Source organism: Cyrtonyx montezumae, unplaced genomic scaffold (genome assembly GCF_038088225.1).
Source record: "Cyrtonyx montezumae isolate F1298 unplaced genomic scaffold, pur_monq_1.0 scaffold_12, whole genome shotgun sequence".
Classification (NCBI taxonomy): Eukaryota; Metazoa; Chordata; class Aves; order Galliformes; family Odontophoridae; genus Cyrtonyx; species Cyrtonyx montezumae.
The window spans coordinates 1,126,294-1,142,700 of record NW_027071848.1 but is presented as its reverse complement, the minus strand read 5'-3'; the positions used below and the strand labels follow the sequence as shown (position 1 = coordinate 1,142,700).

The 16,407-nt window shown below is 43.3% G+C and overlaps 1 protein-coding gene across 3 annotated transcripts in view; it reads left to right on the top strand.

Moving 5' to 3' along the window:
- The window catches only part of PAK1 (p21 (RAC1) activated kinase 1), a 67,763-nt gene that overhangs the window by 21,092 nt on the left and 30,264 nt on the right, over window positions 1-16,407 (top strand). The gene's annotated exons all lie outside the window — the stretch shown is intronic.

The window sequence follows — 16,407 nt, the reverse complement described above, 5'->3', positions numbered from 1 at the left end:
GAGTCAGTACCCCATCCTTGTATGCTGTGTCCCATTCAGGGCTGCAGTACCATTTAAAGCCCTTGGCTTGTGGAATACAAGAACTGGTTGTTTCTTGGCTCCCTGCAAGAAAAAGGTCAGGTGGGGTTGCACGAGACTGAACTTTTCCTTGAGGGAAACATTCAACTTGGGCATATGGTTAACAAATATTGCCTAGATAAGAGTGCAGAATCAGAGAATCAGGATAGTTGGAATTGGAAGGGATCTTTAAAGACCATCTGTTCCAACTCTGCTGCAATGAACAGGGACACCCACAGCTCCATCAGGTGCTCAGGGCTCTGTCCAGCCTGACCTGAGTGTCTCCAAGGATGGTTACCACCTCCTCTCTAGGCAACCTCTGACAGTGCCTCACTGCCGTTACTGTAAAACTCTTCTTTTTATCCTTAAATCCAGCCTAGAACTCCCCTTTTTATTCAGTGATTATTTAATGATGTCATGGATGAAAATGCTCTGTGGGGTTTTTGCTTTTAAAAACCTGGTTTGTTTGGCATCAAGCAGCTTTTGGAGATGTGGTTTTTGACTGAGTGCTTTTAAAATGGACATGATAAATACCTGCTATTGTGGAATTGCCACAGTATGTGTGTATCTATGCATGTATTGGCTGAATTAAGTTACAAAATTTACCCTTGGAAAGCTCATCTCGGATGCTGTCCTTCACATTTCGCCAGTTTTCAGAAGCTGTCAGGTAGTACTGTGTGGGAGGTGTTACAGGGCATGATGTGATGAATCCTGAAATCCTTATTTGGGCCAAACACCCACTGGTTTCAGTGGGTGGCTCGCTGGCACCAAGGCCACGTACCCCTTTAGCTATCACAGATGACCTTTTGTCTCTTTTAAGTTACTGGGACGGAGAATTGATGCTCATACCTTATATTACAGATCAACCTGCAGGATTGCAGCCCTTCATTTTATCCATGCAGTTGGATCTGTGATCAAGAAGTTGGTTAAATGAAAACATTTCCAGCAACTGTTCTTTAGATTCTCAGCATTGCTGGGGAAATGCCAGTGATCTGGTAACAGAAATTAGCTGGGGATGTAGAGCACTGCATAAAGAGGACTTTCATTCTATGGGGAAAACTCTGATGTTCTGAAGATTCTGCTTTTCATAAACAGAGAAAATATAACCACTTTCATTTTAAAATAGAAACTTCACATTCTCTCAGAATATCAACACAACTTTATTGAAATAATTATTGTTCAGATAATTGATTTTATTTATGTATGTAAGGAAGAGGTTTCTATGAAATGCCTGCTTATTTTGCCAGGCTATTTCTTTCTAGCTTGAGATTCAGAGTTGCATATATTTTAGAAGTAGGTACCTGAGGCTCTGACTGGCACCACACTGTTGAGATCATACAATCTTCTGGCTTCTTCTGTTCATGAGAGAAAGAGGAAAATGCTGTGCTTGTGTTGGCAGCATCCCAAAAACCAAAACAGTATCCCAACATTTATTAAAATAATTGCATACAGGTCTTTTTTTTTTTTTTTTTAAAAACGAAATATGTGTTACTTATGGTAACTGTGGTTGCAGAAGTGCCTGGAAGGAATTTTTTCATGCTGTTTCCTTTCAGTACCTGACTTGCCTTTCTGCTGAAGAGTTGATTGAGGAGGGCACAGCAAGTGAATAGCACTGTCCCTTCCCCCCCCCCCTTCCTGTGCCTCCAGAATCACAAACTAGGTCAGTGCAAGAACTGGGACAAGAGCTTGCATCTCCCAAGCACCAGGACTGTACTGCAGACATTAAAATTCAGAATGAGGGGGTTGTAGTGCTGAGCCCAACTCCTTCACTTTTCTACTCAACATCGTCACTTACCACCTTTTTTCATCCTCATCACTAAACTGAGGCCTTGAATGCTGTTGGCTGAAAATCCACTTGTTTTAGAGAAGTTCAGATTAATTTGGATGGTGACCCTCTCCATTAGAAGCTCCCTGCCACTTTTAGTGGCTGATAACTGCAGACTTAATGAGGTTAGCAGGGTCCTCTTGGTGGGTCACCTTGTATGACCTTGTGCTCAGAGTTGCTTGGGCAGTGTGTTCTGGGGCATGTCCAGCTGGGCTTTGAGCAGCTCCCAGGATGGCAGCTCTATTGTTTCCCTGGGCAATCTATTCTAGAGTTTGACTCCCTAGAAGGGTTTTTATTCATTCATTTATCTATTTATTTATTTATTTATTTATTTATTTATTTATTTATTTTGCTTTTTTAATGTTTATTGAAATTTCCTGTGTTACAGTTTGTGCCCGTTACCTCTTGAGCTGTTTCTGGGTACCACCAAGAAGAGTCTGTCTTCATCTCTAGACCCCGTATCAGATGTTTTCACATATTGATAAAACCCTCTGAGGTTTTTTTTCTGAGCTTTTGGGGGTTGGACTCAATGATCTCTTTGAGGTCCCCTCCAACCCCTATGATTCTATAATTCCCTCCTGTAGGCTGAGCAGTCCCAAGCTTTTAGCCTCTCCTTACATGAAAGGTGCCCCAGCCCTTTAATCAGGTTGGATGTTAGGAAATATTTCATCTCAGAAAGGGTGGTAGTGCATTGGAATGGGCTGCCCAGGGGGGTGGTGGAGTCACCCTCCCTGAAGGTGTTCAAGAACTGTGGAGATGTGGCACTGAGGGGCATGGTGGGGATGGGTTGGGATTGGATTTGGAGATCTTAGTGGTCTTTTCCAGCCTTTGTAATTCTATGATTAAGCTGTTTACTTAGACTCACTTCTGTGTGTCCATGTCTCTCTTGCACTGGGGAGGTGCACACTTGACCCAGTACTGCAGTTGGGCTCATGCTCAATGAAGTGCCAACCATGGCTCCCCAGTCTCTGCCCAGTTTTTCTGCAGGTAGACTCCAGCCCACACTGTTGTCTGACATTATTTCTCCCCAGGGGCAGAACTTCTGTTTTTTCATTTTATTGAACTTTCTGTTGCCTCCCTTCTCCAGCCTGCCCACATCCCTGTGAGTGGCAGCACTGCTGTCTGCTCTGTCAAACACCCAGCCCAATTCTGAATGGTCTGCAAACTTGCTGAGAGTGCACTCTGTGCTTTCACCCATAATCTTTCCTTTATGAAGAATCCAGTGCCCTTTATGAAGTGTTTAATGAATTGAGTCTCTCAACAGTTCTTGAAGTTGCTGTTCACTGGGGAAAATGGGGCAGAGATGAGGTAACTTCTCTTAGAATGAAAGAGCATCAAGTTGTGCCACCTTATAGAGAGGGGCTTGGTTGTTATTAATTGACACTTTAATTCCTTGAAGCTCCAATGATTTCTTCAATACTAGCTTGTTCCCCATGCTGACACTGTAACAACCTGCTCTGTAACATTGCTTGTTGGCCAGAAGCTGAACAAGGAATGCTTTCTAGGGAAGGAAATCTGTGAGGTCGATGGGAAAAATGCAGTAGAAGAATGACAGAAAAAATCCTATTGGAATTCTTCAGTATTGCAGCGTTTTTTTCCCCCTTAAACTGTGCCCCAGAGGAAATAGGGGCATCAACTGAAATTGCTCAGTGCTTTATTTATATCCCTCCTCCCCCCAAACCTACACCCTAGGCATAGTCTCAACCTCTGGGCTAACAGATGGTGTGGGGAGGAAGGAGGGAGGGAGAACAATTTGCATCTAAATAGCTGAAATAAAAAAAGGGTCGTGTCCCACAGACCAGCTCCACTCACCTGCTGTTTAAATCCCCCTGAGAAACAGGCAAACACGCTCAGTTTTTTAGCATCTGTGTCAGCTGTACTGACTCTCTGAAGTGTTCTGTCCTAAAAAGGCTGCAAGAATGTGTGTTGTTCTGGATTGATTGTGTTTGGCCCCAAAACTATGAACCTGCAAGAATCTGCTTCTTTGAAGGTGACTGACAGCTGTATCACTTCTGTTCAACCTTCCCATCAGGACAGCTGCTGTTGGCTATCATAATTAGCGTTGTGCAAGCACTAATATTATAGGAATTTTAGGAAAAGTATTACCTCCTCCTTCAGCTTCATGTTCATTAGTCCATACAAGCCAGGGAGGTGATGGAGTCACCTCCCCTGGACGTGTTCAAGAACTGTGGAGATGTGGCAGTGAGGGACATGGTCACTGGGCATGGTGGGGGTGGGCTGGGGTTCTCTTCTCGATCTTAGTGGTCATTTCCAGCTGTAATGATTCTTTGATTCTAAAAATAAATACTGTGAAGATATTCCGGGTGGTTAATGGATGTTATTAGTTCTGTCTCTTGGCATCTTCTTTACCTCTCAATAAGCCTGAAGCATTTGGAGTTTACTTTGGGAGTCCTAAGGGCTCAGCGTGATAAAGAGCAGTGAAGGAGATGGCTGGGAACCTCCCAGTGTCTTCTGTGTTGTGACCTGGTGGAAAAATGCTTCTGCAGAGGACTATTGCAGTTTACAGACTTGGAAGACCTTGAATCTCTTTCACAAGCCTGTAGAGAAACATGGAGGGACATTTTGAGTTTAAACTTGTTTGGGTTACCTGGCCCTCCCTCCTGCAGAAGAGTCTTGAAAAGAGGGAATGTGCTCAAGAAATGTGGTTTGGTTTTCTTTTCTCTTCTAAACCTTATGTGCATTTGCATACAGTGAATGGCAGTTGAACAACCAGATGCATGAGGTAAACGTGGATTTGAGCAACAGCCATATTTATGTGCCTCTTTTGTTTTTTTTTTTAAATTAGCATGGATTCCAATTAGTAGAAATGAGATCACGTGTATGTATACTTACAAAAGTAACTGGGCAATGCATAATACAATACAATAATATATGAACCCAGTGCTCTCTATAAAGCTTTATAGTTTTTTCAGCTTTAGTTTTTTTGGTAGCTGATATCACCTGAGGCTAACCTTTAATCAGCTTTATACATTGTCATGTGATGCATAGTCACCCTGGGAGTGAACACAGTGGGTGGTGCAAGTTACATGTGTATGCCCTTATCTGTGTCCACAAATGTGTGTGTGTGTATAAGTCCAATGTATATGTGTGTGTACTTAACTTGCACACTCTACACTGTGCTGTGTGATGTGCCCCTGCAGCACTACTCCTCTTCTGCCATTTCTCCTGGAGCCCAGCTCAGTGCCCCATGCAGGTAACTGACTCTGGCAGCTCTGCTGCTTTTTGCTGCTGTCTCCTCTGGATAAAATGTTTGTTAATGCCTCATGGAGCATGTTGAGAGCAAATCCAGAAATGAAGGATGGGAGAGCAACTTGTTGTACAGAAAGAGCTATTCTGATGTTTTGTGGTGGTTTTTTTGGGTACAGACCTAAAAGCTTCAAATAAAGAAGTGCTGGATTAGAGCCATGCCTAAAGCAATCTTCAGGATAATAGGATTATTTGACTGATTTTTAATTAAAGTAGAATTCTAACTAGATTATTCTTAGCACGCATTCAGCTCAGGTTTGTTGTTATTGGTCTAATTGCCTCCTAAATTAGACTCACCAATATTCTAATTCACGCTCCCTCTGACACTGGCATTAAGTGAGAGAGTAAAATGCTACGTAGATGATACACAGGCTGTGTGCAAGGTAGAAAACCATCTTGAAAAACATTAACCAGAATTTAAGTCTTACCTTTATGTAGAATATCTTGCCAGAGCATTATATATTGATATATATATATATATATATATATTTTTTTTCTGTATTATCTATTTCTCTGTCCTGACAGGACTTTTAAGTGCTTAGAAATGTAGACTGAGAAAAATGCCAATGATTGGAGCCTTTGAGGAAGGAGCAGTTAATGGATCTCCAAGGAAATACCCGGAATACAGCTGCTTTGTGGGGGAGAGGAGGTCATGAGCAGCTGAGCAGGGCCTAGAGGCAGCTCACCATCTCAAATCTTAGATATATGCTGGCTGCTGATAATGTGGGATGTTAAAATGACAGAATTTGAGTTTATTTGCTCAGGTCTTATTGGTTTTTTGTTCCTCTCTGAGTTCCACAATCTGAGCTTTGACCACTTCCATTTTGAGATACTTTGGTTCAGCTTTAATCAGAACATTTGAATTTTGCAGATTTTTATTGTGCTGTGGATCAAGACCCCTGGGGAGGTTTCACATATGGAGATGTAAATGCAAGCTCTGTTCAAAGTTTAAAGCATAGCATATGCATTAAACTCCAATGCAACTTCTAAATTTAAACTAACAGGGACCTGGTGGAACAGCAGGCCACAAATTTGAATGCCTGTTTTATAATGTTTTAATAGAGCAACAGAGACTTTGAGTTTGTGGTTGAAGTAGAGTATTTAGAGAGGAGTAACAGCCTGAAGGAACTGCTGTTAAAAATTAAGGCAGCCAAACGTGCATTGCTTGGGAAGTTGTGTTCAGCACCTGTAAATACAGCAGTACAAAAATAACCCAATATGGAGGAAAACTCAACTTGAAGGAAATCACTGGAGGAAAGACTGTAAGCAGCTGCCTTGTACTTGCACAGGAGAAGATTTATTTAAGCCCTTGGGTCACGTTCACTTCTGGGTTGAGCCCTGGGATCTTCTTTCCTGCAGCCAGTGGATTTCACTTTGCAGCATCTCTCAGTAAGCACAGGAATAGTATGAATGGAAACCTCAGCAATGAGGGAGGCAGGATGTGAATACCATAAGGTGGAGGGAGCAAAATTAATTGGGGAAGTGCAGCCCTATTCATTCCTTCTGTGTCTGCTCAGGGACCAACTCTGAGGTTTCTTGTGGGCTGTGAAATAGCAGTTTCCAAAACTCACTGCCCCATTTGTGACAGATTAGTAGCAAGCAGAGCTGGTACTGTAAAGGCAGTAGGTGAGCTTACAGTGTGCTAGCTAAAGAATTTATAATTCCTCTTTTTTTGCACCCTCTTGTCTTGGATTTATAATAGGAGGGATAGAGAGCTTGGGCAGGTAAGCTGGGGTTGATGCTACAATGAGAATTCTTTTGCATGATGCTGAGGAAGCTTTAGGGTTCTGGGTAGGATGCAGGAGCCTTTGCAAATGCATGCTGGTAGTGTACATCCTTGAATCTTCCTTATTGGAGTTAAAAGTATGGTGATTGTAAAACTGCATTTGGATCTGCTGCACGCTGTGCTCTCATAGGATGCCCATTTACATGCTGATTGCGTTATCAGAGAGAGCAGTGGGACTTCAGCAAGGTGATTTGCAGGTGCTGAGAGGGAAGCTGCAGAGCTTCTTGGCAGTATGTTAGTGACTGTGCTTCCAAAATGATTTTTAGCATTTTATGAACAGGGAGGAAATGGAAGTAACCTGACCAAGCAGTCTTGAGATAAATAAAACATGCATACTGGTAGTCCATCCATCAGTGAATCTGAATTCTGCTGAATTTGCAGGTCGTGTTGGTACTAATTTTATGATGTAGATACCTGTCCCCTGGGAACTGGATCGAAGGAAGGCAGTTGCTTGCAGAAGATGCTTTCAGGACTGGGTTCAGGAGCCTGGTTGGCCTTGAACACAAACTTGTAACTCTGGAGTGGGTTTTGTGCCTGCAGCTGATGTTGTCATTCATGAGAGGTTTGAATGTAGAATCAATAAGGTTGGAAAAGACTTAAGATCAGCTAGTCCAACCATCAACCCGTCACCTCCAGAGGCAGACAAGATCCACGTGTCCTACCTAAAGCTGCTTAAGTAGCTGCAGCATGAAGACAGGATAGGAAGATCCATGCCCCAGAAAGAAGCTATCACAGAATCTCAGAATGGCTTGAGTTGAAGGAACATCAAAGGTCATTTAGTTCCAGTTCCCCTTCTGGTCATCTTATTAAGTTCTACTCCTTATAGTTACATGGTGCCTAAAAAAGGGCCTGCTACTGTAATAAGTGAAGTCCTTTTATTCAGTGGAATAAAAATGCTTCAGTTGGCTCATGGCTTTATTTAACTGAGAACTAATGTGTGTTGTGCCGTTAATATATTGTGGAAACAGCAGATCCTTGCACCAGACCTATAGAGCTTTCTGTTCTCTACCTGCATACAGTAAGTACCGTTGGGATCTGAGGAAATGATGTGATAAAAGGCCTGATGGTACCTCCTAAAAACAAACTGCTGCTCATTAAATTAAACGATGATGATTCTTAATGGACTAGTGAATGCTCTGCAGTCCATTTGATGAAAGTAAGGAAGTCTAGGATGTGAGACCTTGCTGCAATGTACTTGCTATCCTTTTGTGTGTAGTGGGATTACAACCTGCCTGCAATAGCATGTTTGGGTAAATGGTATATCATTATAAGTACAGCTGGTACTTTAGAATCATAGAATCCTATAGGTTGGAAAGAACACTAAGTCTGTCAAGTCTGACCCCAGTCCATCCCCACTGACCGAGTCCCTCAGTGCCATGTCTACTTTTTTCTTGAACACCTCCAGAGACAGTGAGTCCACCACCTCCCTGGGCACCCTGTGCCACTGCACTGACACTCTTTCTAAGAAGAATTTATTTCCTAAATTAGGAAAATGAGGAACTCAGTTGGAAACCCTAAGCTACCTTAGACTTACTCTTTGAAATGAACTGCACTGCAAACTTTAGGCAAATGTATGTCCATTTCTTGAGTTGTGGGTCTCTACTGATGTCAAGTTAGGCTTTTCAGTTATGGATCTTCCAGCTTATTTCCTTGTCACTAAAATCAGTTTGTCATCAAAACCCACTTGCTCAACACAAAGCTCATTTTATCTTGGGAAAAAGTATTCATTCTCCCTCTTTCTCCGACTTTAAAGATGAATCAGAACTTGAAAGGAGCAACATGAAACCAAAGCAATTTCTGTGATTTAATGTGATTGATAACAACTGCCAGTATAAAAATTCTGGCTAGCAATTAAGAAAGTATGACAGCTTTGCTAGTCTGTTACATAAATACCACTGAGCACAGGGCTTCCTACTGTCATTAGCTGCAGTGAAGACAATGGGGCTACACAGAGCAGTAAGCTCTGCTCTGATGATAAATGTTTGCATTTCTGATTAGCACTGAACTGTTGTGGCATTTCCTCCTCGTTCTCACTGGGGCTCTTGTATGGCTTCACCAGCCGGTGATGCTGGTGGTGTTTTCTTGCTCTGTAGTTTCTCAGTGAGGAAGGAGTTAGATGCTTTGCACTGTTAGAACATTGGATTCCTCTTTGCAGGTTTCTGTATGGGTTTCTTTTCTCAGGAAAGTTTATTTTTTCCAGGTCCATGAGTATTTTCAGTAGTTTTCATACTGTGGCTTTTCTTGAGCAGTGGACTATGGTGCCCTCTGTGTGCACGGGATATTTCTGACCCAACCTGATCATGTTATAGTTTTCTGACTTCTTTCTCACCTCCACCCTGTTGCTAAATAGCAAATGTCAAATCTCTTAACAAGATGTCCACGTACATACTGTGATTTTGCAAGTGTGTGTGTGTGTTTAAAACCCAAACGAGATGTTCAGGATCAGTAGTGCTATTTACCTTTTGAAATCTGCTTTCAACTCCTTCAGGCAGGTACTGATTAGAAATTCTTATAGATCAGTGGAGTTGTATATTTTTGTGATTTACAGACAATGTCTGTCTAACACTAGACAAATCCCATTGAGCAAGCCTGCTCAGCCCCAGCTATCAGAATTGTGCTTTACAGCAATGTTGCTCATCTTGTAGAAAGGAATCTGTCATTCACCACTCTCTGCAGCTCCCTGAATGGGGGTTGTAGTGAGGTGGGGGTTGGCTTCTTCTCCCAGGTGAGAGAAGGATGAGAGAGAGGGAAGGGCCTCAAGCTGTGAAAGGAGAGGCTCAGGTTGGATATTATAATTTCTTCTCCAGAAGAGTGGTGATGCATTGTCAGTGGCTGCCCCTAAAGTGGTGGAGTCACCATCCCTGGAGGCGTTCAAGAACTGTAGAGATGTGGCACTGAGGGACACGATGAACCTGTGCAACCTGATCTAGGGAGCTGCTTTGGCAGGGGGTTGGACTCAATGTTCTCTAGAGGTCCCTTCCAACCCCTACAGTTCTGTGATGATTAGTGGGCATGGTGGAGATGGGTTGGGGTTGGATTTGGTGATCTTAGCAGTCTCAGTGATTCTACAATTCAGCTTAAAAGCAGCCTTTCTGTTTTGGCTTGAGATGTAAAAAAGAAAATTTCCATTTGAGCTACAATGGGGGTGGGAAGCAACTCCATTGTACAATTCCACATTAGGGGGTAATGGGGCTTAATTCTGAGCCCTGTGCTCTGTGTTCATCTTCTGGATTGGAAACATTTAAACAGGATACAAAAAATAAATTGTGATTTGCTTCCTTTCAGTGCCTTTGCTGCTAACATGCAGTTTGGACTTAGAGCCAAGTAACTTATGTGGAGAGCAGTGGTGGTGCATTTAACTGCATATTTTAATGTATTTTCTTTATGATGCATCTGGTCGTTTCCTCCGGAACACAGATTTCCTCCAGGAAACCTGCTTATATGGGCTTTTGGTATACTTTAATATAAAAGGCCTTTATTTTTCCCACCCTGCTTAGTAAGCTCTGACTCCAGTCACTACTTTGACTTCTGCTGTGTTGTGAGCTCAAGTTGAACTGGAGCCAAGGAAAAGGATGGGAAAAGGAGCCTGCACTGACGTCTGCCCTAACAGCGTTGCTTGCACAGGCATGTAGCTGGGTAGGGGAAGGCACATTTCTGGAGGTGAGGAAATAATAGGGATGATACGTGGGCTGAGAACTCCTTAAAAACGATATTCTTGGTTCCTTATGTCTCAACTTGGATTTTTTTATTTTGTTTTGTTTTAAATATGGATGCAATTTATTTCTCTTGGGGTGTTTTAGGAGGAAGTTCTTCACTAGATCTTTACTCAGAGGGTGGTGGGGCCCTGGCACTGGGTGCCCCATTCCTGACAGTGCCCAAGGCCAGGTTGGATGGGACCCTGGGCTGTCTGAGCTGCTGGGGGGAACCAGATCACAGCAGGGCCAGATGGGCTTTCCAGCCCAAGCTGTTCTATAGAAACCTCTGTTAGAGTGGGGTAAGAACTTGGTCAAAATGACTGTAGCTGCTCTCTGCCATCCCTGGTAGCTTGAGCCACTTGACTTGGGCCCAAGTAAGATGCATTTGTTGTATACCCAATATTTTGGCATGGCTGGCACTGTTTGTGCAATGGTTTGTGTTTGCCACTGCCAATTATTCATGAAAGAACCAAAACTGAGTTGAAATACAGCAATTCAAGGTGGCGTAGCCTCTCTGCAGTGTTGGATTTGAGCCTAGTTCACTGGGAAGGGCTTGACCTGCCTCGGTGTCAGGGTTACTATAACATTAACCATGCATGGGCCCACACCATGCAACCTGGTGAAAGCTGCACCTTGGTTATTTAAAATGAGAAGAAGCTTGAGCGAAAGGAGAACTCTGCTTGTTGCTAGGAATCCAGCAGTTATAATTAGTCTGTTCTTCCTTAGAAGTGTGTCTGAGTGGTATGGTGAGTTGGCATCCATCTCTGCCCAGGAAGAAATTTTGCACTTCTCCTACCAAGAAGCTGCACCCACAGTGGATCAGGTTCTTCTGCAAAATACAGGCTGGGAAATCCCATCAGCAGTGCTTTTATTTAGCCCAAATAAATGGGCTTGCATTAAAGAGTACCTTTTAAAAGGACCCTCCTGTCTTTTGCCTTTTAAAATTCCAAGCCTCCAGCATTCCTGTTGAGGTGTAACTGGTCAATTATCCTTTATGTCTGGCACTGGAAATGGTGCTGGCAGAGCATCAAGGCTGCAAACAGCAGCTGGCCCTCAGCCGTGAGAGTCTGTCCCCCAGCCCCTCTTCATCCCCACCCTCTCTGATTGCAGCAGTGGATACACTCCCTTTTAAGTGTATGCATTTTTTTTTTAGTGATTTAATTATTGTTTTGTTTAATTTAGTGATTTCATCTGTGTCTTTATGTCCTGGCAGCAACTGCAGGGCTCTTAACAGGTGACTTTTTTAAACAGATGAGTAGACAAAGTTGTCTTCTGGTTGTTTATTAGAACTTTACAAAAAGCTGTTTTTCTCCTTACATGGGAATGATTCACTGGTAAACGTTGGGTCTGGGCTGATGCATCAGTGGCCCTTGACTCTTTTGTTCAGTTGGTGCACTTGCAGAGCACTGAGATATGAATTATAACTGGCTGGAGAGGCAGCTAGATGCTACGGTTACTGCTTTTTGTTTTAATTCATCTCTAAATGTGACCACCAGCTTGTCCTCCCCTGGGATGTGAGTACTGCTGCTGCCCTTCTTCTTGATGGTGTGCCCTAGATCCCATCCGCTGTCTGGTGGTGGACGTGGACACGTGTCCTGCCTCTATTCCAGGTGGATCATGCATGGGGTGGTTTTCTTTCAATGCAATACTGTGCTTGAGACTGCAGCTTAGTCCTATGCAAAGTAATAAAGAAAAAAGGAATGAATGCCTTTTCAGCCTGTGTCGAAACCCAGCTGGTAAACTGCACAGTTAATTTTCTGCTGGGATTTGGATGAAAGGATGACACACGGGGAGAGAATCTCTGCTGCTTGCTATGTGTTTGAACAATGCAGGCGCCAGCCCTGGCTTTTTTGGGCAGTTCAAGAAGGAGATTTTAACTGTGTGTGCACTAACAGTGTCCAGCCTGGAGATGAAAGGATACAGGGATGCTGGTGCAAAGTTAAAATGCTGGTTTTGATTAGAATAATCTCAATTAAAAGCATCTCCTGCCTTTTCTGTGATCAAGATGCTCATGTGTCATCTTTCCTCACCCTGGCAACAACAGGAAAGCAGCATTTTGGAACAATGTGAGGTTTCCTTCTGGTAGCAGGCAGAGCTAGAAAAACAGTTGCTGAGCATCCTCCTTCCACCTCTCATATCGTTAATTCATCTGTAAGTTGTAGTGAGTAACTTACAGCACTGTCTTGCCAGCCTGCATGAATTATAGATGGCTGTTTAATGAGTTTTTGTGTTGACTCCAGCAATTAGTATGCGTTGGACAGTTATCTTTATTGCATCTACTGTAGCGTAGGTTTTCAACTCTTGTGATATTTTTTTTATTACTTTCTGTTTTAGCAGTCATTTGCCTGTCTTGCTCAAGGAATGCAAAGAAAACACAACCAATTCAGGAGAAACTTACAGTTCATCGTAGAGCACCAGGTTTCATAGAACCATAGAATCACTTGGGTTGGAAATGACCCATAAAGGTCATCTAGTCCATCTCCCCTGCAACAAACAGAGTCACCTACTGCTAGATTAGATTTGGAGTGAGCTTGTTTACCAGAGGCAATAAATGACATAAATGAAAGATCTTTGCTCTCTTGTTTTCATTTTCATGTGCATGTCTTAAATACACTGTTGCCAGAGGGCTCCACATATATCAAGGTCCCAGCGTGCAAGATGGAGAGCCTGTGACTGTTACTATGGAAAAGAGGCAGAAATTAAAAGATTTTGAGCCATGTCTTCTTAATGTTGATAAACAGAGCTGCTCAGATATTCATACCTCTGTGCACTCTTTGACTGCCACTGTTGGCACCTTGGATGTTTCTTCTGTCCCAGTAACGCCATGTGTCCTGTCTTGAGCTGCAGAGCAGTTTCCTGGGTCACCTGCTTCCTTGCACACAGTCTGTCCGTTCTTTCCAGATGCAGAAATGTTTTGTAGACGTGTGAGAAAGGTTTGTCAGGTTTGATGTTTGGATCTGTGGAGACTGGGGCAATCTGATGGGCTTCAAAGATGGATAGGGACAGAGTGTGGCTGAAAGCCACTGTAATTTCTGTTACAAGCCTGGATGCCATTGCCCTTCTTGGCCACGCAGCACGCTCTTGGCTCATGTTCAGCTGCTGTTTATCCAACACCCCCAGATCCCTTTCCTTCACAATCCTTTTGAAGGACATGTTTTAGTGGGCATGGTGATAATGGGTTCATGTTTGGACTAGGTGATCTTAGTGATCCTTTGCAACCTTAATGATTCTGTAACTTGACTCATGGTAGTTGTAGACTGTGATATGTGTAAAACTTCTATTTTCGTGAGGGCTGTTGGCTGAACCAACCTGGACTTCTGAATTTCAGAGCTCTGGAATGGCAGCAGAAATCACAGTCCTAGACTGTGCCTTTCTAATGGTGTCTGGTTTGCTCTGAGTGCAGCTATTTTAATATATAGTTGAGGAGAATAATGGTGTCTACATCTGCAATGTGCTCCCTCATCCAACGGCAGTTGAAAAGTTCACGTGCTGTGTAACTGCTTCCACTGTTCGTTTATAGTCCTGCTGCTGAAACATAAGATGGATTTCTCCAGGAGTTCAGCATGAGCAGTGCAGTCACGATGTGAGAGAGGGATGTGGAGAGGGAAGGAAGCTCAGAATGGCGATGCTTTGCATTCCTGTTGGGATGGATCGTGTGGAGCAGTGACTCACTTCAGCTCTAAGGTTATGCCAACTGCTGAAGCGATTGTCTGTTGCTCTGAAATTTAGCAGAGCCACTACGCAAGGGAGGTTGCTTAAATTCTGCTTACAAGGAGATTATTCTAGGCAGGAGAGAATTTGTGCAGTCAACCAGGCTATGACGAGGGCTGTCTCTGTAGCCACACTGGTGCTGCAAGGCCATGGGGAGGTAGATGTGATCCTGCCAGGGCACAGCTTCATCCAAAAACTTCAAAGCTCGAAAGAGTTTATAACACAACAACGTTGACTTTGGGGGTGCACCATGTTTAAGTATTTCTATGCAATGGCTCCTGTAAGCAGGATAGGATTGTTGTTTTTTTTTTCATGTTAATATGTTGTGGGAAAAGCCTTTTGGGGGCCCTCAAGGATAGTACTCTTTATTGCAAGGACTAACTGCTGCAGAACAGATCTCTTAATTTTAGTGGGTTGAAGGATTTCTCCCACTTTCGGTCTCCAAGCAGACTAAATATCTCTTGTAATGCATAAGAGTTGGATTGCAGGAGAGATTTGGGGACTTGAGTGATGGAGAAGGAAGGAGAGGCTGTGCTGTGAGCTTTGTCCTTGGGAAAGCTGCAGTTATCAAAATACATATAAACAAGCATTGTTCATTGTAAAATATCAGACTTCTCAGTAGTTAGTTTCTCTTTCAGGGAATAGCAGAACATAAACAGGAGCTTGAACTGCCAGTGTTTCCAGCCCTGCCATGAAACAGTAATTCACTTGTAACGCCATCCCTTCTGACAGGGTGGGGTTTGAGAAACTCTCTTATACTAAAGAAGATGGAAGCTGATTTCCATGGTGTCTTGCACTGTTGCAGCTGGGAATGAAGATGCTTGACACTGAGATGTTTTTCGTAGGTTTTCATGGTCTTTCTTATTTTGCTTAGTTTTCTTGCACCAGCCTCTGTCTATTGTCTGTAGTATTTTCCTCCTCATTTCTTTTTCTTCAGCCTGGAACCTCTTGCTGTTCTGTTCCCTTCCCTCTCTCATCCTTCTGTCTGGTTTTACATCCATTTCCCACTACAGGAATCCCATCCCATCTCTGGTGTAAATCAGTGTTGCAGCAGTTGAAGGATGGATAGGGTCATTTGGCAAGTATGGAGTTGCTAACATTCACTTTACCCACTGGCAACATATTCCTAACATTCTTGCAGCAATTTGCTTTCCCCTGGTGAAATAAGTGAAGAAGGCAGGTCTCATGTGGCACTTCTGCTTCTGTCTTTTCAAATTCTTTAGTAGCACCAGTTCAGTGTTGACACCATTGACACTGCAGTGTGCAAAGCCTGTCAGTGAGGCCTCAGTGTCGTCGTGTTGCACAAAGTACGTGAGCAACAGTGGCTGCCAAACTTTCTTTTCCTCCCCCTGCTTAGATGAAGAGGAGATCACTTGTTCTACTTTACTGCTGTCAGTCCTCCTGCTTAAGTGCACATGTGAAGAAACCACGAATCAAATACATGAAGGTGGATCTGCAGACCAGCTGTGGCTTGGCAGACAGTAGCAGGGAACCACTGCTTTCAACAAGGTCCAGCTTGTTGCCGTTATCAGTGGTCAGCATTTACTTTGTCTTGACTCCACGCAGCAGAGGGTAAAAAGCATGCTCTGAGTCCAGCATCGTTAGATGGACCAAAAAAAGTCTTTGAAGAGGACCTTGGTGTGGTTGTGGGATCTGTTTGAAGTGTGACCCAGGGTATTAAAATCCACTTCAGTGTGTTCCTTGGAGTCTGTCCTATGGAAAAGGAACTCCCTGGGTGCCAGCAGACTCTGTCAGCTGACTTCTTGCTTGCAGAGAGCAAACCAGTTCTTGCTTTCTACTGCCACATAGTTATCCCCGAGTGAAATGTCTTCCCCAATAGCTTGTGAAATTCAGAAAGCTGTTGAACTGCTTTTCCACCCAAACAAAATTGTTCCTCCTTTGGTCTTCGTCCTTTGGTTAACTCCCAACTCTCTGTTGAGAGTGTAATGCAACTGGATTTCAGTCTCCAGAAGGATCCTTCTGCAGCCCGACTGCTTCTGAAGTGCTGATCTCATTTGGGTGGAACAAGCTGGTTGTTGCAGAATAATCTATTACCCAGTTCACAA